This window comes from Labrus bergylta, chromosome 13, assembly GCF_963930695.1.
Source record: "Labrus bergylta chromosome 13, fLabBer1.1, whole genome shotgun sequence".
Taxonomy (NCBI): Eukaryota; Metazoa; Chordata; class Actinopteri; order Labriformes; family Labridae; genus Labrus; species Labrus bergylta.
In genome coordinates, this window is record NC_089207.1 from 6,935,813 (window position 1) to 6,958,639 (window position 22,827).

At 38.3% G+C, this 22,827-nt stretch overlaps 5 non-coding genes across 5 annotated transcripts; 2 read left to right on the forward strand and 3 right to left on the reverse strand.

The window, feature by feature from the left end:
* Positions 1–13,924: 13,924 nt before the first annotated feature.
* LOC136181358 (5S ribosomal RNA) lies at positions 13,925–14,043 on the forward strand. Its single transcript, XR_010667707.1, has one exon. It is a non-coding gene; the product is annotated as a 5S ribosomal RNA (ribosomal RNA).
* Positions 14,044–15,099: 1,056 nt separating this feature from the next.
* Positions 15,100–15,218, reverse strand: LOC136182281 (5S ribosomal RNA). Its single transcript, XR_010668599.1, has one exon. It is a non-coding gene; the product is annotated as a 5S ribosomal RNA (ribosomal RNA).
* Positions 15,219–20,087: 4,869 nt separating this feature from the next.
* LOC114919370 (5S ribosomal RNA) lies at positions 20,088–20,206 on the reverse strand. Its single transcript, XR_003807819.2, has one exon. It is a non-coding gene; the product is annotated as a 5S ribosomal RNA (ribosomal RNA).
* A 1,017-nt stretch (positions 20,207–21,223) lies between these two features.
* Positions 21,224–21,335, reverse strand: trnal-caa (transfer RNA leucine (anticodon CAA)). Its single transcript has 2 exons — positions 21,298–21,335; positions 21,224–21,269 (listed from the first exon to the last, which is right to left on the reverse strand). It is a non-coding gene; the product is annotated as a tRNA-Leu (tRNA).
* A 397-nt stretch (positions 21,336–21,732) lies between these two features.
* On the forward strand, positions 21,733–21,851 carry LOC114918474 (5S ribosomal RNA). The gene has a single exon (XR_003808348.1). It is a non-coding gene; the product is annotated as a 5S ribosomal RNA (ribosomal RNA).
* The last annotated feature ends 976 nt before the right edge of the window (positions 21,852–22,827 follow it).

Here is a 22,827-nt window from a genome sequence, read left to right on the forward strand (position 1 = left end):
CCGGGGCAAAAGAGAGCGAGGCCAGAGAGGATGTTGGGCATGCTTGTGTCTCAAAGAGTGAAAACCATACAATTACAATGCCGATTGTTATTATAACATAAAACCAAGCGATGAGTCTTTTCTTAAGTAAAAATATGATTTTACAGACAGAGTGCAGGGCATCAGACTCTAAATGTTGTGTCGGCTAGACGGGAAAAAATTGGCACCACGGTATGCAGCCAAGGGATGAATAGCTTACAAAGTGCCCGTCACAAACTAAAAATACGAGATTTCAGCACATCTCATGATAGTGCTGTATGTCTCCAAAACTGGAAGACTCATTGAGTGGGTCTATCTCAGTGCCCCTTTCTTCCCCTCTTATTTGGCTTTGTGAAATTATCCCAACAAATGGCCTAAAGTGAAATATTGTTGTAACTATTTCATCGAACCACAAGGTAAGACTGTTGTTTAAGTTAACATAAATCACATCTGAATCAACAGCATCTTTTTGTCTGAGTACAAGGATCCCACATTTGTCCTGCTAGTGTCTTTGTGCCTTAATGCTTCTCTACACTTTTTCTTCATGAATCAATTGTTTTTTTAGAAAGCACATGCGTACATAACAGCAGTCTGATTTGTACTCTATGTCTCTATAGACCACTATGGTAAATGTCTACCAACAGGATACCCATCGGTCTTTTGCATTACAACTGATTCAGACTAAATGTCTTGCGTTACAGCATGGTACATACTTTTCTTAGTTGTAAATGTAATGGCTTCTCAGCGAGTATCTGCAGGCTCTTGTTGCCTTCTTTATTTAAATCCCTCTCTCGCCTTATCCTTAAGGCTTTTACCTTTCAGTTCCCACAGTTACTTTTTCTGTTTCCCACCAAAAGAGCGAACTTTATAAGAGCAGCTTATCAGGAGGCGTTATACCCTCACCTGGTAATTCCATTGTCCATCTCGTACACAACACTTCTTACTAGAACCCCCTTGGACTGACATGCCCACACACACATACTCAAACATACACAGCAAACAAAACTTGTCACTCCCCGTCAAACTAATTTGCTTCTAACGTGGAAAATCGACACACCCTCCTCTAATGAGAACAAATCTCTCCCTTTCTCCCTCTGACTTCCAGTTTCCTTCCTTCATTCCCTCGACCCCCTCACCCCCTCACCCCCAATCTCCAGTCCCTCCAAAGTTTGCTTCCTGCCTTTTGATATTGCAGCCATCTAACTCATGCCACCAATTAGCGACATAATAGAGCAGCAGGCTGCTGCTTGCTGACTGCTTAGACCCCAACGATCCACTACTGCTGAAGGGACATGGGGACAGATGTATAGACCAGAGAGAGAGGTGTTATGAAGTAGAAGGTACAGTACCCGAAGAAAAAAGGCCCCAAGAATGGCTTTATTCTGTTTATGACCTACAAAAAACAAATTCAGGGATTTTATGAAGAACTAAAATGTTAAACTTGGAAAAGAAAACCATTGTGTGAAGAGAATGTTTATTTACTAAATTGAAAAATAAATTCAGGATAAATTCTTAAATTCTTATTCAGGATTTTGCCCGGCAACTCACTCAAGTTAAGTTTAACTGAAGCGTTTGTGATACAAAAGGTTCTAAAGACTTTTATTTAATTAACTATGACGTTGGGGATGTTCTGTTTGAAACATAGATACAATGATTGTAATGTTCATCTGCAATACAGACAAGCTCACAGCCAGAAATAGTTGGACAGTTTGACTCAGACAGCTCAATACTGGAGAACAAGACGATGAATAATACACTGACGTTCACTGCTTCACTGAACTTAATCAAGGTTGGGCTAATATTGTTTGTTTAAGTTTGATATTTATTTGGTTTTAACTGAAAACAAAGCATTCTAGGATTGAACATTATCACATTTGTATAATTTTGCTGCCCTATTAATTGTTGTGTAACACACCTGTTGTACCACAGGAATCCTCACATAATCGCTCACAAGGCAACACTGTGCCAGCAATGTTTGGCTCAGTCTTAAAGAGCAGCTAAACGATGGGCCTTCTTTGCAGCTTTGTTTCAAGTCTCTGTATTAAATTAGCTTCTCTTTTACGACAGGTGCAACACGCGTCTCGAGCAGCTAGATACAAAAATCTGCCAGTACCTTCTGAAGTGCACTGGAGACATCACATTTTGCAACACTTTTGTCCTGCAGCGTGACTCGAGAAAAGTAGGGTCCTCTGGGCCGTTTGCAGTTTGTTTTTGTTTTGTTGTTAAGGTGTAAATAGCCTGAATATGTCAAATTTGGTTCACATTATCTCTGAGCTGTGGAGAGCCGTGTTATTTAGGTTAATACCCAATGCAGTGAAACAGCTTTTCTAGAAAAAGAAAAACACATCCCCGACTGTCTGCAAGCTTGGTTCTGATGGCCTGTCAATCACTGCCCGTCACCATGACAACTTCCATTATGATTTTTTAATTGGTTAATAATTAAATCTCTAATATTTTAGGTGAGTCTGCTTTTAAAAAAACAAAAGTTTGTAAGTTTTATTTTTATATGTTTGACTCTCATACAATAAGTAAATACATTTTCAGACATTTTTCCACATGAACGTCTTCACTAAAGTTTTTAACACTTCTTCTCCTTCTCCATAAACAGAGATATTGTTAAATAGTGTACTGTCACGCACACATACATTAGTCTCGTTCTCCAACGGCAGCTATTGTGTCATTAAAGGAGGCCATTGTTTCTGATTAATTAATGAGCATTTTTTTTGTTCACAGTAAACTGGGATTAGCATATTCATAAGGGCAGACATCTTTCAGACAGCTTTAAGCGAATCTGGCGGGTCTGTTTTCTCACTGTGTTGTTGTTTGTGCCCATACATAACCCCGTTTGTTGACCGGAGTCCTACCCCATTAACTCCCATGATCGTCCATGTCACAGACGCCGAGATCCAAACGAGAGAGGGAAAGAGAGAGAGGAGCAAGACACATATGGCCCCATTTTCACACTTGAGAGAGCACGCCCCCCGGATTACAAACTAAATTGGTCAGGGTTACAAACTGATTACCATGTCTTGTTTCATCTTTATTCTCATACTTAATAAACAATAAGCGACTATTAAAAACACGTCGCACTCAATGCCCCCTACCTCCATCACAAGCAGACTAATCAAATTAAAATAAGAACTGAATCAAAACTGCATTTGCATACATTACCGTGGTCGTGTAAGGACGTTATTTATCCTGAAACAAGTGAAGTGTTTTCATTCATTTAAAAACATTTTGTTAACGCGTCTTCACATTTAATTCTGTCTTTAGTTCAGAGAGACGGAGGATGGTTTATCTCCATGATACTGCATCTTACCTGCTTATTGAAGTTTGTATATGGTTCACTGAATAAAAACAATAAACAGCAATACCTTTGATTATAGTACTTATTGATAATAATATGGGCATGTGCTTCATTCTGCTTTATTTTGAACCAAAGTAAATCTTTTATTTTAGCTCTGAAAAGTTGAAAGAATTGAATAAAATCTATTTTCATGTCATCTGTGAATGCTTTTCTTTCTTTTATCAAGTTAACCAAATAAGTAAAGATATCTCATACAGGATACAACATTGAGACTGGTGGTTCTGAGACTTTTTTCAGTAACATGTCACCTTGAAATACTTTTCCAGCCAAGTACCCTCTCGTCATGATAAAAATATATTATATTCAAAGGGAGGTAAAATAATTTGCAGGTTTATCAATGTCTTATTAACTAAAACATGACTTTGTAATTAAAGTCGAGACGTGAGCTGGCTGCATGCAACAGTTTGCGCCCTCAGCAAAAAAGCACATAGCCTGTAGAGAGACTCGCTTGTTTAGGATGAACCCAAATAAAAAAAGTATTCAAATTCATGTTCAGATCAGATATAGATTTCTGACCTGATAGAGTCTGAGCTGTCATGACAACGCGTGTTAGAGCTGGTACTTGTATGATCCTACCATGATGAAGATTTGACTCTTTCAGTGTCAATGAAGATCAATGTCTTGGAGATCACACTGGAGGCCTTCTACTGGAATCACTGGATCTTTCTTGTCACTTGATCTTACTTGTTGACTCTGTTTAAGATCTGACCTGCATTTAAAAACACATATATATTCTTTGTTCTGATTTTACTTCATATTTCATATTATGCATCTCCTTGTAGAGGATCATACCATATTCTTACAACATGCAAAAGCAAATACTTAACATGTTGAAATATGTTTGTTATGTGGTCTAAAAATGAAATCTGAACAAATGTGTGGCAATAAACTTCCTCAGCATGTTTGACTAATTAAAAATACTTAATATGAATATTGTATTTAATATGTAAAATGAAGCTGTATCAGTTACACATTTCATAAGGATGAACATAGTCCTACTACTCTCAGTGAAAGAAAAACTGCCTCTCTGTAGGCCTACTGAAACAGAGTAAAAAAGAATAGAGCAACAAAAGTTAATATGTTAAAATGTAATATAATAACGTTTAAACTCCCTGCTTGAAATGTGACTTGTGAATTAATAGCAACACGAACAGAGCATTTGAAACTCACCACAGAATAAATCTCCTTATTCAGTTTCACTCACATGTCAATAGCCTACCTCTATGAAACCCACATTTTTTGGCACCAAATATTTATCCCATAGAAACGGCATGTTACTTAACAACCCTAGAATCGCTTTATGACATACCACTTTTGCTAAATGGCAGAATAACACTGAGAGCTAGCGTATCGATACAGGTGCAGTGTGTTTAACTTTGATGAATCCGCCACTTCCGGTCGTCTCCTAGCTACAGCAGAAACCTGCGGACCGCCGTTAATGCCTGCAGACTTCAATAACCGTGTTGTCATTTCGCCAGCCGTTTTTCAACTTATGTGGCGAAACAATTTACATCTCACAATAAAGCAACTCAGAAGAAATCACGCTCAAAATCCAGACTTTTTTAAACTGCACTGCAACACTTCCCGGTACATTTCAGTGAGGGTGGGTGGGAACCACCGCTGTATGGACAGCGAGCCTCCTCCTGTTGAACAGGTGAAGCCAAAATCTTCCCATGACAGGCACTTAGCCAACATATTGTGAATTTGCGACCAGAGTTTGTGCAGTAGGGATCAGCTGGAAGAGTAAGGGTAATGACTAAAACACATTAATAATTAATAATACGCTAAAAAAATAAGATAGCCTAGCAAAACATTCCTCAGGTGGGTACGATCCACAGCGGAAGAAAAAAATCCTCTGTAGGGTTTGGAGCAGACATTCTCGGTTTTGTAATTTCAATGACTCTTGTGTTGCTGTTTGTTTAATTTTCTTTTACTGGTTCTGCTGTAGGCCCGCTCTGCTAATCCAGAGCACACAGGAGCCATATTTATCAACACAGCAGTCAATCATGGCATTAAATATCATTTTATTATCGAATAACTGATAAAAAAGAAACTGATAAGTAAAGATGAGTTGAAAACAAAATCACTTGTAATAACTATCATGACAAAACCGGGTTGCAAAAATAACCCTACAATAAAAAGAAAAGTCGGAAAAGACAAAAGTGTGCTTCATAGTGAGCTCTGGTTGAATGATAATGATGTAAGACGACAATAAACAAATAATTGTTAAAAAAAATCCTTAAAAAAATACCTAATCAATGGAAAAATGGATAATTGGAGTTTAGATTTCCAAATATACATAAAGTACAACTTTCACTTTGTACACCTAGCCAAGAGAATGAGACTTTAATGTTCGGTAACGTGTGTTTTTGTGTCTGTTTTATCGTAATTAGAGCATTCAAAATGTTCTTGTACAGTAATGATGCAGAAAACTGGCAGCCTGATGGGACAGTGAAAGGCCAAGTTTGAGTGACTTATCTTACTCCGTCCCATATCTCCTCCCCGTCTCTCTTGTTATCTGATCACTGAGCTTCTTTTCTGCCTTATTAGTAACGTCCATCTAACTTTCTCTGACCTGTTATTTCAATCTCTGGCCACAAAAAGGCACGCTCACTGCTTACACACATTAAAACTGTGCACAGCCAGAAAATACACATACACACACTTGTACACGCACAAAGTGACACACTCCCCTACTCACCAGCAATTTGTTGCCTATGACATCACATTGTGTGTTAAAGCCGTACTGGCACCGGGCTGCAGCTTCGTTAACTTTTCTCTTTAATGAGCAGTTTAATTGAGCTGTCTAGCAGGCCACCTGTCGGCCCACAGCCTCATTACCATACTAATGGATTGGGATTGTTGCTGCTCTGACAGCTCGGGCTGTACGGCCCTAACAGGCAGAGAGAGAGAGAGAGAGAGAGAGAGAGGCCAAGTAGCAAAAGGGGGGACTGAGGCCGTACTGGAAAAGAAGGATTACCAGACAACAGGAGAGGAGAGAGTAAGGAGTGAAAATAAGAGAATGGACTCTAGTTTTGACCCCCTTTCAGGGACAAGGTTGTAAATATTCCATGTTTTCTAAATGCCACGAAAAATACCACAACTAAACAAAAGCTTAACCTACCAGTTTGAATTGTGCTGAAATGTGCGATATAAATAAACCTGCCGAAACCTGCCTTACTAAAAGTCCTTGTATTGCACCCTAAAGCCTATAATAGATTATTCCCTCAGAGCGCAGGTCATATCATGAAATATCATACACAACCTTTTTTTTTTTTTAAACAGGCATAAGAGATCTGGATGTCGCAGAAAGTAGACTACAGTACATGCTCCATGTGACCATCTGAAGAACTGCAGAATAGTTGCAAGCTATTTCATGGAATTTTAGCTTTTTTTAAGTTTAGTGATGTTTTTTTTAAAGATTTTCCTCAACACATTTTTTAATTTTGGTACTCACTTAAGGGTTGATTACCAAAAACAAAGTAGTGAAGACGAAAAGTTTTAAGAAAAGGGATAACCCATTACAATTCTGGTCTTTAATGGGTGATTGTTTACAATAAAAAATGATAATTGTTATGAAACCCTCACAGATAAAGAATGAACTCCTACTGTATGTGTGACACAAACTAAGATTAACAATTTGAACGTGCCTGCAAAATATCATGAAATAGAATTATTTTATGTCGTCCTTATCGGCACATTTCACCAAAAATCCGTCTCTGGAGCGCTGCGCTGTCTTTGGCAACGTTTCGATCTCCACTACAGTCTAATATAATGATCTCCATTTTAATTATATTCAGCTGTGAAAGCAGTTTTTGAAGGGATGAGTCCTTCAGAGCGTTAAAGGTCAATGACTCTGAGTGATTCATTTGCAGCAAACTCTCGATTGATCACTTTGCTTTCTGTGTTGTTATATTCTAATCTTACCTCATGACTAAAAACCCTGTTTTAGCATATAGCTATCTATAAATATTACATCACCACATACTGCCAGAGTCCAAGACCTTATGTTATAACAAAACAATCAATGATAGTTCAGGGGGGATTTAGAGTTAACTGAACACTTGATATTGATGGGTATATTTTGATAATAGACCTTTTTATTATAGCTTTGAACACGTGATATTTAATTTATCCTGCAAATATTTCTCCTTCAGCAATGACACACACACCTTCCTAAATTAAATTGTAAATTCTTCAGTTCCAATCCAAACCCCGGTCTACTCTCAAAGCACACTGTATTCAGTCTTTAGCTTTAATTCATGATAACTCTTAATCAAGGATGCTTGATTATCATTCTGCACCACAAAACAATCCCGTCAGAGTAGAACGAGTGAAACCGAGAGGACAAACTTCCTCCCTGTGTGTGTCGTGTGTTGCTCAGTGTCTTGATGTGTGCTAATGTGACAGGCGAAAGCTGGCATGAGGTGATCTCAGGACAATAAAGGAAAAGGCACCACACTGGGCCTGTTACTTTGCTCTTTTCCAGGCTCACATAGCAGAGACATCAAGCTGAGTGAAAGTCAGGTCCAACTAAGAATAAAAATTAAAGACTCATTTTAGTGACTAGTTGCTTTTAGTGTGTCCAAAGATGCCCTGCACAAACTGCTGAGTAGCATTCACATTTTGGTCAGCTGTGCGAAAGTAAAATTTGGTTTTTATACGCTAACATAAGCTCATGCTGAGTCTACCAACTAGAGTCTGACATTTCATTTGTTCCTACATCTAATTACTGGCTTAATTTGTTTTGATTTCGAGGCTTCCAAGGACTCACTTCCAGTCAGCGCGACGGCATAAAAAACGATAAAGGCGACAGAGAAGCTGAAGAAACTGAATAAAAAAGGAGTCCAAAGAGGGTGATTACAAGTGAAAGGTGGCCGTGCGGATGATGGACAGACTGAGAAGAAGAGCGGTGGGGGTACGGCCGTTTAGTCAAGCAATATGCATTCAAGGATCCAATGAATACACCCAAACTCTACCCAGCCACATGCTAATGACGACAACCATTTAATGTGTCAAATTCACAATTCCCTTCGTTCTTCCCTCTTTCTTTCTCTCTCCTCCACGGGGCTAATTGCTTCGTCCCCTCCTTTTTGACAGAGAGGCTGTTGGTCTGAATTAAAGCCCATATTGTGGCGTCCGCGCCCAACCTGCAACTCCCAAAGCAGGAGCACAGAATGAATTTGCCAACACACACACACACACACACACACACACAAACACACATACATGGTGCTAAACAATCCACATTAATATGCGTTAACTTAAAAATGTTGCGTCAAACGTGGCTCTGTTCAAATTTGTCTTCATCAAATCGCCTAAAAATCTAACTGGAGCAACTGAAATAATAAATAAATAAATAGATTTTTATTTGACATGGATGTCACAATTACATTGGACCAATCAGGTGCATTGTTGGAGTGTTTTTTTTTTTTTTATTACACCTGCTTATTTTCTACACTTTTACTTTAGTATTAAAAGAATACAGCAATTTCTAAGACTTCACTTAACTGATAAGGAGTGTTTTATTTCATTATGTTTTTAAACTTTGTTAAAACAGGACTAATTGTTTTGTCTTCTCAGATATCTAGTTATAAATTTAATTTGTGATTCTGTAAAGCTGCACACACAATTAAAAGGTTATCGTTCGTAAGTAAATCACTTTTTTTTTCACTATAAGGCAGCTGAATAAGAATAAAAAAGAGGATTGATCCTGGCTCATAAATGAATTGTACTGCTGCATTAAAACCTGTAATCACATCACTGTTATATCGATAAAACTTAAAACATTCATTTTTGATACTGGAACAATGGAAAACAAAATGTAACATACAGTCTTTGACTTAATCCTTTCTGCATAAAGAGAAGTTTCACCCCTGAAAGTGAAATATTGGTTTCCTATTTACACTTCTTTCTTATTATTTGGACTTTAAATTTCTTGGTATTTAGTCATAAGGATGACTAAATGAAACTATAGAAACTGGGGTACCAGTGGTGTAGCGGTCAGCGTGCTCACCCTGTCTCTCTCCCTGATTTCCAACTTGATCCACTTTCCTATCTCTCAAATAAAAGCACAAAAGCCCCCCCCAAAATAAACATTCTTTGATAGAAACAGTGTACGAGTTGTAAAGCAAACAAATTATTTGAGAAACAAATAAGTAAAACTGTCAGTAAAACAGGAGAAATCACACAGAAAGTGAAATAAAGTGGGACTTGAATCAGAACTCTATTTACCAAGTCAAGTATTCAAACTCCATCGCAAACATTTTCTAGGTGGTCGGATATAGCCCTCTGGCTTTATGCAGATTGTAGTTTTGGACTTGCCTCCTGAGCCGGGAGAATGCAGATGTGAAAGGCACGCTCTCTGTTTTATGTGTTATTGTCCTGCTGCTTCCTTTTTTTCCTTCACACAGAAGGCCCCCCACGACCAGCACTAGAAGAGCCAGCAGCCCCTTGCTGAGTTTAACAAGGTGTCCAATGAGTGTGTGTATGTGTGTTTCAGGGGTGAGGATGATCAGAGGAAGGGTCACTGCTGGGGTATTCTCAGGAAGAGGACACACTTTCTCTGCTTCGTGTTAAGGCGGAACAGTTTGAGCCATGCTGACCACCTGCCTCCTGATCGGTGGGCAGACCCAAACACACAAAACACAAGAGGTCTGAATGAGAGCAATTTGTGGGAGGGAGCGTTCCTAATGACCCTGTTAAAGATTTGTAGAAACTTGTGTGTCTGTGTGTGTGTGTGTGTGTGTGTGTGTGTTCCTATACTTGGTTTATCCTGAGAACTAATTTCAGTAACACACTTCTATAACACTTTAGCACAACACTCCTGAAGTTGTCAGAAGGCGCTGGTATGTGTGAACGCAAACAAACACATTTTTCACTCAGACTTTATCCAGAGTTTCTCCTGCCAGCCCCACTAGTGTGTTATCAGAAGAATTCACCTCGAGCTAGTGGGAGGAGGAGGTGACGTTTTATTCCCTGCACGACCGTAGATTAATGCTGGTACGATCTTTGTGCATTCTGTTTTCTGTTTCTTTTTACATCATGTCTTGCCTCAGGATGCACCTCCTAAACTCTGTTTTGCCAGTAATAGTGTCAATGTACTAATTAAGCCTAAATGGTGGATGTCTCTGTTTGAGAAGGGAGCGTGTCTACTTCACTCCGATTATAATTTGCCTCATTTTCTCAACCTGCTCGTTCAGTCGAGGTGACATTTTTCTCCTTGAGCGTGATTTTGTTAGAATTTGCGTCAAACTTTAGCACTTGATGTGATTATCTCCTTTGGTGTGAATGCAGAATAAAGGCCTTGACATGGCAATTTTTATGTCATTTATTAGCATCATGCGTAAACAGCTTAAGACCTATGTTCTCCCTCTTCAACCAGTTAAAATGCAATCACAACATTGATTGCATTATAGTAGGGCCAGACCCGATGCTGAGGGAACATAGGGCCTTATTTTGAACATAGGGCTGAGGGAACATAGTGATGACCCCTTTGAAAACATTTTAGACACCGGCCATACAGAATATTACCAACAGTATTTTCCCTTAAGAGGCCATGGACAAATGGGTTGTCTGAAACATCTTAGTGTGTGTGCTGTCAAAAAAATACTGTTGTATCAGCAGACAAAATTTACCCTGAAGTTCGCATTGACATTTATTTTGTTAAATAATTAGTACTGAATGGAAATATTAAAACAGCTGCCAAAAAAACACATCTTGATTAAGTTAAATTTATTTTGTTGTTTTCTTTATATATGTATACATAAACATATATATTTATCTCTTGTGGACGTTGTGATCTCTTTTTTAATGTATTGTACAGCACTTTGGTCAGCTGTTGCTGTTTTTAAATGTGCTTTATAAATAAATATGACTTCAGTCAGAGAGATAGTTGACAGAATAAAATCGATGCTGATCCACCTTAAAGTGCAACAAAGGAAACTCTTCTGTACAGAGACTGTGGGATGACCCTTGGGCAGCTGTTGGAGTTTGACAAGCTTCAGAGCGATCATTGAACTGAAGATGTGAGACTCAATATGAAGAAACATGCTGCAAATGTAGTCACGTGATCACAGCATTTTTACCTTCTTTTGGGAGAAAGGCAAAATGTCAATTGATGATAATGATTAAAGTGTATATGACTGTTCTTTAAGTATTATATTTTCTGTTTGCAGCTGTCTCGATCTGGTCTTCACAATGACAATCTGCGTCTACATGAGATAATAAAATTAAAAAAACAGAGTAAAGACTGGGGGAAATGTTCCGACAAATCTCCCACTTTAGAGCCATTTTGTTCTTTTAGCAGAGAACAACAGTTCTGTTCTTTTCAAAAGAACATTTTATGAAAAAGGCAAGACAATGAATCTTACTCAGGTCTTTACGCAACCACAACAACACCTACTTCATGTTGTTTAGTTTACCACTTTAAGCTTCTAGTTTTTACTTTTAAGGCAACTTGTTTATGATACTAGGGATTTATTTGGGGAATGTTTATGTCTATGTTTTAGACTTATTGAACTTGATGATTTCTGTAATCATTTAATTACTGCTTAAAACAGAGTTTCTCTTAAAGGGGCTTCAGGGGAAAATAATAGTGAAGCTTAGAGGAAAAAAATGTAGATTTTTGCTAAATATCTTTCTTTCCCTGATGTTTTAATAAATTATATGTTTTGTTTTGTATTCTGTTAATTTCCCCCCAGTTCGAGGAGTAAGTGGCAGCACCCTCTGCTGACAAGCTGCCATTGCTGCAGTTGAGTGTGTGGTCCTCACGCTCCGCGTCTGCTCGCCGTCTTGTGTGGGAGTGGGTGCGTGTGAAACCGGCATGTACCTCATCTTCCCCACATGCCTTTCCCTTTCTCTCACATGCTCTTGACTCAACTTGGTCTCTGGGGCCTAATCCTCTGATCAGCATGCCAGGAGAGCCAAGGAGGGAGGGGGGGGGGGACTGACCGGTGGAAGGACGGGGGGCTGAGGTGATACCAGGCTCCAGCCACTCTCTCCGATTGTCTCAGCCAACACAGTAATGCAGTGTAGCTTTAGCTTATGCTGTCCAGAGTGTGGAAGTTTAAGTGGAACACCCCCCCTCCCCCTCCTCCTCCTCCAGCCCCCCCGGCCATCTGCTCCTCATCCATCCTAATACCACGGCTTTCAAGGAGCTAAAAGGTAGAAGACGAACAATGAGTAAGGGTGACAAAAGTACATGAAAAATAGAATTTCATTTTATTAACCGTCATGCCAGGACAACGACTCAAAAGAAGGGATGTAAATGCAAATTGGGGGGGGGGGGGGGGGGGATCTTGAATTCCACTTTCTCTGGTCTGATGTGTCAGGTTCAAGTTACTCACCAGACAAAGGCCGGGGTGAATGGGGTGACTCGAGAGAAGAGAGGGATTGAGGCGAGTTGCTTGGCACACAAACAATTAGCACTCGTCCCAGCATAGGTTGCCGTGGCCCCAAATCCCTACATTTGTCCAGACAAATTGACTGGACCCCAGGTCTTGTTTGACGAGCTCTGCTGGACTGCTGGAGAGGGCTTGAGGGCAGCGGGGAATGCCCCCTCCAGAGAGCACAACTCATGGGAACATTACAAATAGCCTGTTGTGGTCAGAGACGGAGGCTCCCAACAATTTCTAAAACCCAGACGTAAAATATACTCATCTATTTTTTACTTTTTCAATCATCATGCCTGTAACATTAAGAGACTTTAACTCATGATATTCATGAGTTTTTATTTTAACCCGTCTGTCGAAAGAGACATGATAGCTCAAAGAGTTATATCTTATCCTTTTCACACCGTTTATTCTTAGAAGGTTGCAGAGGGGTGGAGCCCATCCAGAGTGAGAGGAGGGGTACCCCCTCTACAGGTCTCCACTAAATGACAGGGTTGACATGTAGAGACAGACAAGAATTCGCTCTCATACTGTGGATCATTAGGCGTCACCATTAATCCTCAACCTGCATTTTTGTCAAACTTTTTGAGGGGGCTGGAGAGAAATTGGGACAATTGTGCAGGAGGTTTATCAGACAGGTTTAAACCTTAAACCAACTAACCCCTATTAATCCCCGCATAACTCTTGCACCAGTCAGGAAGTGATTCTGACAACAGCTAGCAAAGGGCAACGACATACTGTAAGTGAACAAATCAAACGCACCTTCCAAGCGAAGACGTTGCAAAATCCAAACCCAATGGTCAACAGTGCAGAAGCAAAGCTCAGCGCTCCGGTCAGCTCAGCACCTTTCTCCTGCCAGACGAGAACAGAGAGGCCCTCTGGGAAACAGGCCTAGCACAAAGCTGCCCCGTTAAATCTGGTAAATAGCTGCAAGTTACCTGCACAGGTGCGTTTTCTCCTGGAAGTCAAGTTACATGATAGGAAAGTGTGATGATGTTGATGGATCGAGTGAATTTGAACTGATACTTTCCAAGCTAATCTGACTATTTGAACAGTTTGTTTTAACATTTTTTTTTAATCCATGTTATATGTAGGCCTACTGTGACACTGAGCATCTATAAATAGCCTCTGTACTAGTTTACTCTTCGCTTACGGCCATACCACCCTGAACACGCCCGATCTCGTCCGATCTCGGAAGCTAAGCAGGGTCGGGCCTGGTTAGTACTTGGATGGGAGACCGCCTGGGAATCCCAGGTGCTGTAAGCTTTTAATACCTGCTTCAGCCAGCAGGGGACGCTGTAACCTCCTGCTATGGACTGCAGTTCTTTTTTTATTTGCCTATCATTGCTTCTACTTTCCTACAAAGTAGCTTACACTGAATTTTGATTGGGATCATCTATAGCATATATAGGGACTGATTGTAATAATTATGAATTTTCATATAATTAGTAAGTGTTCCTTTGTGATTCCTAATGGAGGATTGTTTTTTTTAATGATTAGTTACAATGGAGAATGTGAGGGGATCAAATATGTATGCCCCACAGGGTTATGATTTCTACATGAAACATTGCAATGGCTGATTTATTCATTTGTCATTCAAGATTACCTCAAAACAAGTAAGTGGTGATAAAAACATAATTTCGAGTTGTCCCTTGTATCTTAATCAATCACTGCTTAGGCTACTATAATAATCCTAAATCTTGTGTGCCTTAATGCAACATTTAAACTTATTTCTGCTGTTCACTGTTCACAAGTTTGCAGGATTGAAAACCTTAATAAATCCACAGTAAAAGTGACGATGCGAAATGGTCAATTTCTGAAAAATCGTCAATTGATTCTGAAAAAATATTGATTGATAAGTAAGCATCACTTGTTTGCAGGTTTTTTTTTTTAATTCAATCTTAATAGTAATCATTTATAATAATTCCTGATTTGGTGTAAATGTTTATTATTGATGTGAAAACATTTATAATGATGGTGAATATTTCCAGTTGAATCAAATGTATAATATGGCTACCAGAGTGTTGTGGGGAAGTAAAGAGTAACCTAAGTACAAGTAATTAAAATATGTTAATGTAGTAGTCCTTACTTAAGTAGGCTACATGTACTCTTTGAATGTAAAACTGAACTTTGAAAACAGCCTCCAGAGAGCGTAATATGTATTAATACTCACTGAAAACATTGATGAAAATTGCAACAAAAAAAAAGAGAGGACAGACTGCCAAATAAAATCATGTTTCATTTTCCACTGGCCTGTTTCTCTCAGTCCTTTCTCCACTAGTGAGGCAACAGCGCCCTCTTCTGGCTAAATGAGATACAAAAAGCTTACAGCACCTGGTATTCCCAGGCGGTCTCCCATCCAAGTACTAACCAGGCCCGACCCTGCTTAGCTTCCGAGATCGGACGAGATCGGGCGTGTTCAGGGTGGTATGGCCGTAAGCGAATGAACAGGTTGTTAAAGGGTTATTTATACATACTTAAGTTTAAAGTAACACCTCGCCAAAATTAGAGCAAGTGACTATGACCTAGTTGATTTTATTACTTTTCTACTCAAACGTGTGGGCCTATGGATAGATTTACACTTAATCTTACTAGATTCAACAATACATTGACGCTGGGAGTTAACTAAAGACTTGCAGCTTGTTTTTAAGACTTGTTTCACGACTTGCGGGCAAACTGAACGTTCAAACGTCTGATAAACACATTGAACAAACCGATTCCGTGAAGATTAACTTCCCTCTTTCAAAACTGGCCTGGTTAGTACTTGGATGGGAGACCGCCTGGGAATCCCAGGTGCTGTAAGCTTTTAATATCTCATTTAGCCAGCAGGGGGCGCTGTAACCTCCTGCTATGCACTGCAGTTCTTTTTTTATTTGTCTATCATTGCTTCTACTTTCCTACAAAGTAGCTTACTCTGAATTTTGATTGGGATCATCTATAGCATATATAGGGACTGATTGTAATAATTATGAATTTTCATATAATTAGTAAGTGTTCCTTTGTGATTCCTAATGGAGGATTGTTTTTTTAATGATTAGTTACAATGGAGAATGTGAGGGGATCAAATATGTATGCCCCACAGGGTTATGATTTCTACATGAAACATTGCAATGGCTGATTTATTCATTTGTCATTCAAGATTACCTCAAAACAAGTAAGTGGTGATAAAAACATAATTTCGAGTTGTCCCTTGTATCTTAATCAATCACTGCTTAGGCTACTATAATAATCCTAAATCTTGTGTGCCTTAATGCAACATTTAAACTTATTTCTGCTGTTCACTGTTCACAAGTTTGCAGGATTGAAAACCTTAATAAATCCACAGTAAAAGTGACGATGCGAAATGGTCAACTTCTGAAAAATCGTCAATTGATTGATAAGTAAGCATCACTTGTTTGCAGGTTTTTTTTAAATTCAATCTTAATAGTAATCATTTATAATAATTCCTGATTTGGTGTAAATGTTTATTATTGATGTGAAAACATTTATAATGATGGTGAATATTTCCAGTTGAATCAAATGTATAATATGGCTACCAGAGTGTTGTGGGGAAGTAAAGAGTAACCTAAGTACAAGTAATTAAAATATGTTAATGCAGTAGTCCTTACGTAAGTAGGCTACATGTACTTTTTGAATGTAAAACTGAACTTTGAAAACAGCCTCCAGAGAGCGTAATATGTATTAATACTCACTGAAAACATTGATGAAAATTGCAACAAAAAAAAAGAGAGGACCAAGGGGCAACCTCCGGTCTCGAAAAATGAAGCCTATGCGGAAGTACAAAAAACTGCAGTTCCTCGAGGTTCCGCTTGAGGCTGGCTGCAGAAGCGCCGGAAGTGCCATAAGCCCACAGCCAAAAAAGCCCGTTTTTACCACAGGAATCAACATGTTTACAGCCTGGTTCAAAAAACGAGATATATCTGAGAAGTTGACGGCCCCTTCTCCTCACACTGTGGGGGGGGTGAATTTTTTTATAACTCATTGGATTTTATTCTATTAAGGAAAACGGCTATGCCCATATTTGGTTGTGTCAGATTTGATTGACAGCTCTGCGCGCTGCATCTGTCTGTCAGGTCAGCAGGTCAGGAGGCTAACAGCTTGATCCGTCTGATTTCTCCTCTTTTTTACTTCGTTTGGAGAGTTTGTTTAACACATATCTGACAACATACATGGCTTGCTGTGCGGTTAACAGACCATCCAACAAGTTGATGCTTCAGTTTTTTTCGGTAAGTGATATAGTAGTGTTATATTTACTGTATACTCATGTGTTTATATTTACGGACCTAGCTTGTTTAGCGTTAGCTTGTAAACCAGTCGGCTAACTGTGTAGCTCATTATTTACATTATTTACGGTCAATGGTTTAGAAATGTTTGTTGTGAAGATGTTGTTGTTGAAAATAATGAGTTTGTGTGATGTTAGAAGCTAAAGGTTCATCTCGGTGGTTAACCACAGACTGTAAATATGGTTATCTGACGTTATGATGAATGTTATACTCCACGTAAATGTGGACATTAAAAAACAAACTTTGTGTAGTAATTATCCGTCAGTAACATAAACTGAACTGAACCTAATGTGCTGTGTAGGTTATAGAGGATGATATTAACATTACATGGTTGATGTAGTGTCTTAAGATTTGAGCAAACTGTTAACAAATTAAAAAAAATGCACTTTGTAAGAGCATCTGTAACCATTAAGAACTATATTAATAACCATATTAATTTTCACTGAACTCATACACAGAATATAGCAGTAGAAATATAAAATATAAATAACATATGGAATGAAAATAAGATATAAAGCACATAGATATAAAGTATAAGAAATAGTTTGAAGAAGCCATGTACTGAGCTCATGTTAATAATAAATGAGTTACTGTATGTTCTGTACTAAAGCACAGAGAGTTGGGACCTGTTAATGATTTAAATAATTCAGATTATATTTGTTTCATGTTAAGATGAAGTATTATCCACAATAAATTGCTGAATTTTTCCTCACACAAAATCTGAGACCATTTGATGTGGAATATCATTGTGTGAGTGAGAGAGCTGGAAACAGCATGATTACAATAAAGTTTATCTTCTTAACTTTAAATAGATGTTGATTACCTGAATACTGTACCTTTGTTGTCTGGGTAGTACACTGTTGAATTTATAAATGTGCTCTTACACACAGATGAATACAGAAAAATAGATGAGAACAAACAAAATGATTTAATGAATAACTGATATTTTCTCTCTTTCTTTGTCATCCTGAAGACCCCTCACTAAAAGTCCATGTTCTCCTGGATCCATGTCACATGCTCGAGCTTCTTCTGAATGACTTTTCAACAGTTGAAGTTCTGCTGAGAGAAGATGGCCAGCAGATAAGACAGCAGTACATCAACGAGCTCGACATGCTTCATCAGGAGGAGGAGGAGGGTTTGCACCTTGGAGACTGTATTCATGCTTCAGCTGTTCAAATAAAACTAGATCTCCTCCAAACAACTTGCAATCAAACTATTTTCTTCCCATTTTAAAACCCTTTGTCCAGTTTAGATGAGAGAAGTTGATATTATGTGATATTGATCAGGGAAGACTACATTTCTAAATCATTTTTAACTGTGTTTTTATTCACAAGTTATTGATCTTATTTACTCTCCATGTATCTTGATTTAAGAATGGGGCTGTGTTTAAGGGCAAATTTTTGCAATGACTCTGTTCCATCCCACTTTCAGAAATGAACTACATTAGTATTTGGTAAAATGTCAAAAGAATAAAAAGTTGTGTAAAAGTAGACTTCCTTCCCTAAGCTATTGAGTTGAGCATTAATCTGAAATGTATACTCATAAGTAGACATAAAGGAGTGCATTTATATAGAAATATTTATTTAATCTGAAAAACAACATTTAAAAAAGTCTGTTTTTACAGCAGAGATTAACATGTTTACAGCTTGGTACAAAACAAACAAATAGGTGTGATTAGCTCATGTCTCGATGGACACACACTGTACGGGGGGGGGGGATGTTTTGATGACTCATCAGTTTTGATTTGATGAAGGATAAGAGTTATTCACAATAAGGCGTGTAGCTGACCAGCTTGACAGGTGGGTGCGGTGTAACGGTTTGTCAAGAGGCTTAAAACCCGCCTCAGCTCCAGCTCTCAGCCTGTGGGTGTCATCACTCAGGCCATCCGGGGGAGACCTCCCTCACAGCGAGCTGTTGAAGAGAAGCAACCGAAATCCACCCCAGAAGAACCAACAAATACAGATGTTGTTGAGGCTCAGGTTTCTTCCTCTGTCTCTGCAGCTCTCTGGGCACCTCGACGGACAAGTCACCAATAATCCACACTGTGTCTATAGGAGAAATACAAAGGTGTTCAATTAATGCCTCAGACAAGACAAAATGTACAGTTAACTACATGTGACAGCTCAGGCTGTTTTTTTGTTATGAGCCACATCTGCAGGAATAATATTGAACAAGGTAGCTGCAACTCATAATAATAGATGCCAGTCTTAAACATTATTTTTTCTAATACTTAAAGTTTTTGGTGTGAAGCTGACACTGTCCACAGACTCCATGACTTCACAGGTTCTATAGGAAACAAATGTCTTATAATAAATACTAAATAATTATTTTTCAGTTGCCATGTTCACCTCATCGCTGTTGACATCAGTAAATATAAAACACAGACATTCCTCTTTTTGTCAGAACAGTAACATGAACTGTATGCTTTGTAATATTGATTTCTTCTGGATGTCTCATTTATTTACAGTTTATAGATAAAACTTTGTTAATGTATTTTTCTGCTAACACTGACAAAGTCTAACTGCTCTGACAAATAACTAATAACCATAGTTGTATATTTAAAAAAGTGTAGTTTTAAGACTTTAATTAAATATTTGTGTTGAATATAATTCGTTTTAACTGTGTTGTAGAAAAGTTAAATGTTAACTTACTGTTTATAGAGTTTTCTCAGGACGAGCAGGAATAGTTGATGATAGCAGTCTAGCTGTTAGCTATGCTGTGAAGTGGACTGCTAACGTCGAGCTGAATGGGCGGAGCTAAGTCCCGCCGGTCCCGCCTTACTGCTGTCGTTAGGTTGATCCGAAGTTAGGTTGAGACTGCAAATCCAATATGGATGCGGCCGTCGATTGGACTCATTTTCTGCCTATGTCACAGACGGGTCAGGGTTCGTCCAGTAATATTTACAGTCTATGGAGAGGACAGACTGCCAAATAAAATCATGTTTCATTTTCCACTGGCCTGTTTCTCTCAGTCCTTTCTCCACAAGTGAGGCAACAGCGCCCCCTGCTGGCTGAATGAGATACAAAAAGCTTACAGCACCTGGTATTCCCAGGCGGTCTCCCATCCAAGTACTAACCAGGCCCGACCCTGCTTAGCTTCCGAGATCGGACGAGATCGGGCGTGTTCAGGGTGGTATGGCCGTAAGCGAAGAACTCTGCATGTATTGGCCTACTTATAGATGTTAAAACTTCACCTGGCTGCAGGTCTCCACGTCGCTCAGTCAACCTGTCTTTTTTTAATGCCTTAGCCTCTGTCTTCATATTGAAAGTGCTGTGATGCACAATGAATTCAAAACTTCAAATGGGTTTATTGTTAACAGTGTAGATGCGTCTGTTTTGACTGTCAGACTTTTTCTAGGTAATCCGAAGAACTATCAACCATATAATACCCCCCAAAAAACTGCGAGCTTATAGTTTAAAAAACAACTTTCTATTTGTCTTTTTTTTAATTTAAACTCATCTTGTTCTCTTGTATGTATGCAGTAGGCTATATAACGGATCATTTAAACATTTAAAACTAATAGCCTCCCCACATTTAGGACTACATACATTTAAATTATTAAATTATTAAACCATTAAATAGATACTTTTCACATAGGCTTGTTTTTATTTTGTTCTTACATTAGGTCTATGTATGATTGTCAATGTTTGCAAAAGTAGGCAATTTAATTCTAAAATATGATATTACCTATAAACTCAAATATTCTATTTTGTCTTGTCTGGATTTAAAATGCGCTGTTATTTTACACATACAGTAATTTACAGTTTGAGAACTAGTAGAATTTTTACAGCCTTTTAGAAAAAGTCTTTAAGACGTGATTCATAATAATACATAGGTTGTAATAAGTTTGTGGAAAATGTACTTCTCTGATATCACCTTTTTAACAAAGCATTCTGCTTGTGCTTTTAGTTTTGTTAGTTGCTTAGTTGCTGAAATTTGTTTTTATTTCTATTTTATTTTTTTCCTGTAGCACTTTGAGATTTTTTTTTTCAAAAAAATGTGTTACAAATTAAATGTATTATTATTATTATTATTATATATATATAAAGATACTTGCCTATTCTGTGACTCAATGTGCCAAGAAAACAAACCTCCAGCAGGGGTAACATTTGTTAAGCCCTTTACAGTAAAGAATCGGTCAGATGTGTGTCGTGTAAAAGTATTGTCAGAAGTGGGATTCGAACCCACGCCTCCATTCGGAGACCAGAAGTCCCGTATTCAGGAAGGTATTTGAAACCTTGAGTCTGGCGCCTTAGACCGCTCGGCCATCCTGACAACTGTGATTCAACGAGGGCTGGCGGCCTCTTTGACTGCTTCTCACAAATGTTTACCGGTGAAGAGTTAGTGTATTCAAATGAGGGGAAGTTTTGAAAGAGGGAAGTTAATCTTCACGGAATCGGTTTCTTCAATGTGTTTATCAGACGTTTGAACGTTCAGTTTACCCGCAAGTCGTGAAACAAGTCTTAAAAACAAGCTGCACGTCTTTAGTTAACTCCCAGCGTCAAAGTATTGTTGAATCTAGTAAGATTAAGTGTAAGTCTATCCATAGGCCCACACGTTTGAGTAGAAAAGTAATAAAATCAACTAGGTCATAGTCACTTGCTCTAATTTTGGCGAGGTGTTACTTTAAACCTAAGTATGTATAAATAACCCTTTAACAACCTGTTCATTCGCTTACGGCCATACCACCCTGAACACGCCCGATCTCGTCCGATCTCGGAAGCTAAGCAGGGTCGGGCCTGGTTAGTACTTGGATGGGAGACCGCCTGGGAATACCAGGTGCTGTAAGCTTTTAATACCTCCTTTAGCCAGAAGAGGGCGCTGTTGCCTCACTTGTGGAGAAAGGACTGAGAGAAACAGGCCAGTGGAAAATGAAACATGATTTTATTTGGCAGTCTGTCCTCTCTTTTTTTTTGTTGCAATTTTCATCAATGCTTTCAGTGAGTATTAATACATATTACGCTCTCTGGAGGCTGTTTTCAAAGTTCAGTTTTACATTCAAAAAGTACATGTAGCCTACTTAAGTAAGGACTACTGCATTAACATATTTTAATTACTTGTACTTAGGTTACTCTTTACTTCCCCACAACACTCTGGTAGCCATATTATACATTTGATTCAACTGGAAATATTCACCATCATTATAAATGTTTTCACATCAATAATAAACATTTACACCAAATCAGGAATTATTATAAATGATTACCATTAAGATTGAATTAAAAAAAAACCTGCAAACAAGTGATGCTTACTTATCAATCAATATTTTTTCAGAATCAATTGACGATTTTTCAGAAGTTGACCATTTCGCATCGTCACTTTTACTGTGGATTTATTAAGGTTTTCAATCCTGCAAACTTGTGAACAGTGAACAGCAGAAATAAGTTTAAATGTTGCATTAAGGCACACAAGATTTAGGATTATTATAGTAGCCTAAGCAGTGATTGATTAAGATATAAGGGACAACTTGAAATTATGTTTTTATCACCACTTACTTGTTTTGAGGTAATCTTGAATGACAAATGAATAAATCAGCCATTGCAATGTTTCATGTAGAAATCATAACCCTGTGGGGCATAGATATTTGATCCCCTCACATTCTCCATTGTAACTAATCATTAAAAAAAACAATCCTCCATTAGGAATCACAAAGGAACACTTACTAATTATATGAAAATTCATAATTATTACAATCAGTCCCTATATATGCTATAGATGATCCCCAATCAAAATTCAGTGTAAGCTACTTTGTAGGAAAGTAGAAGCA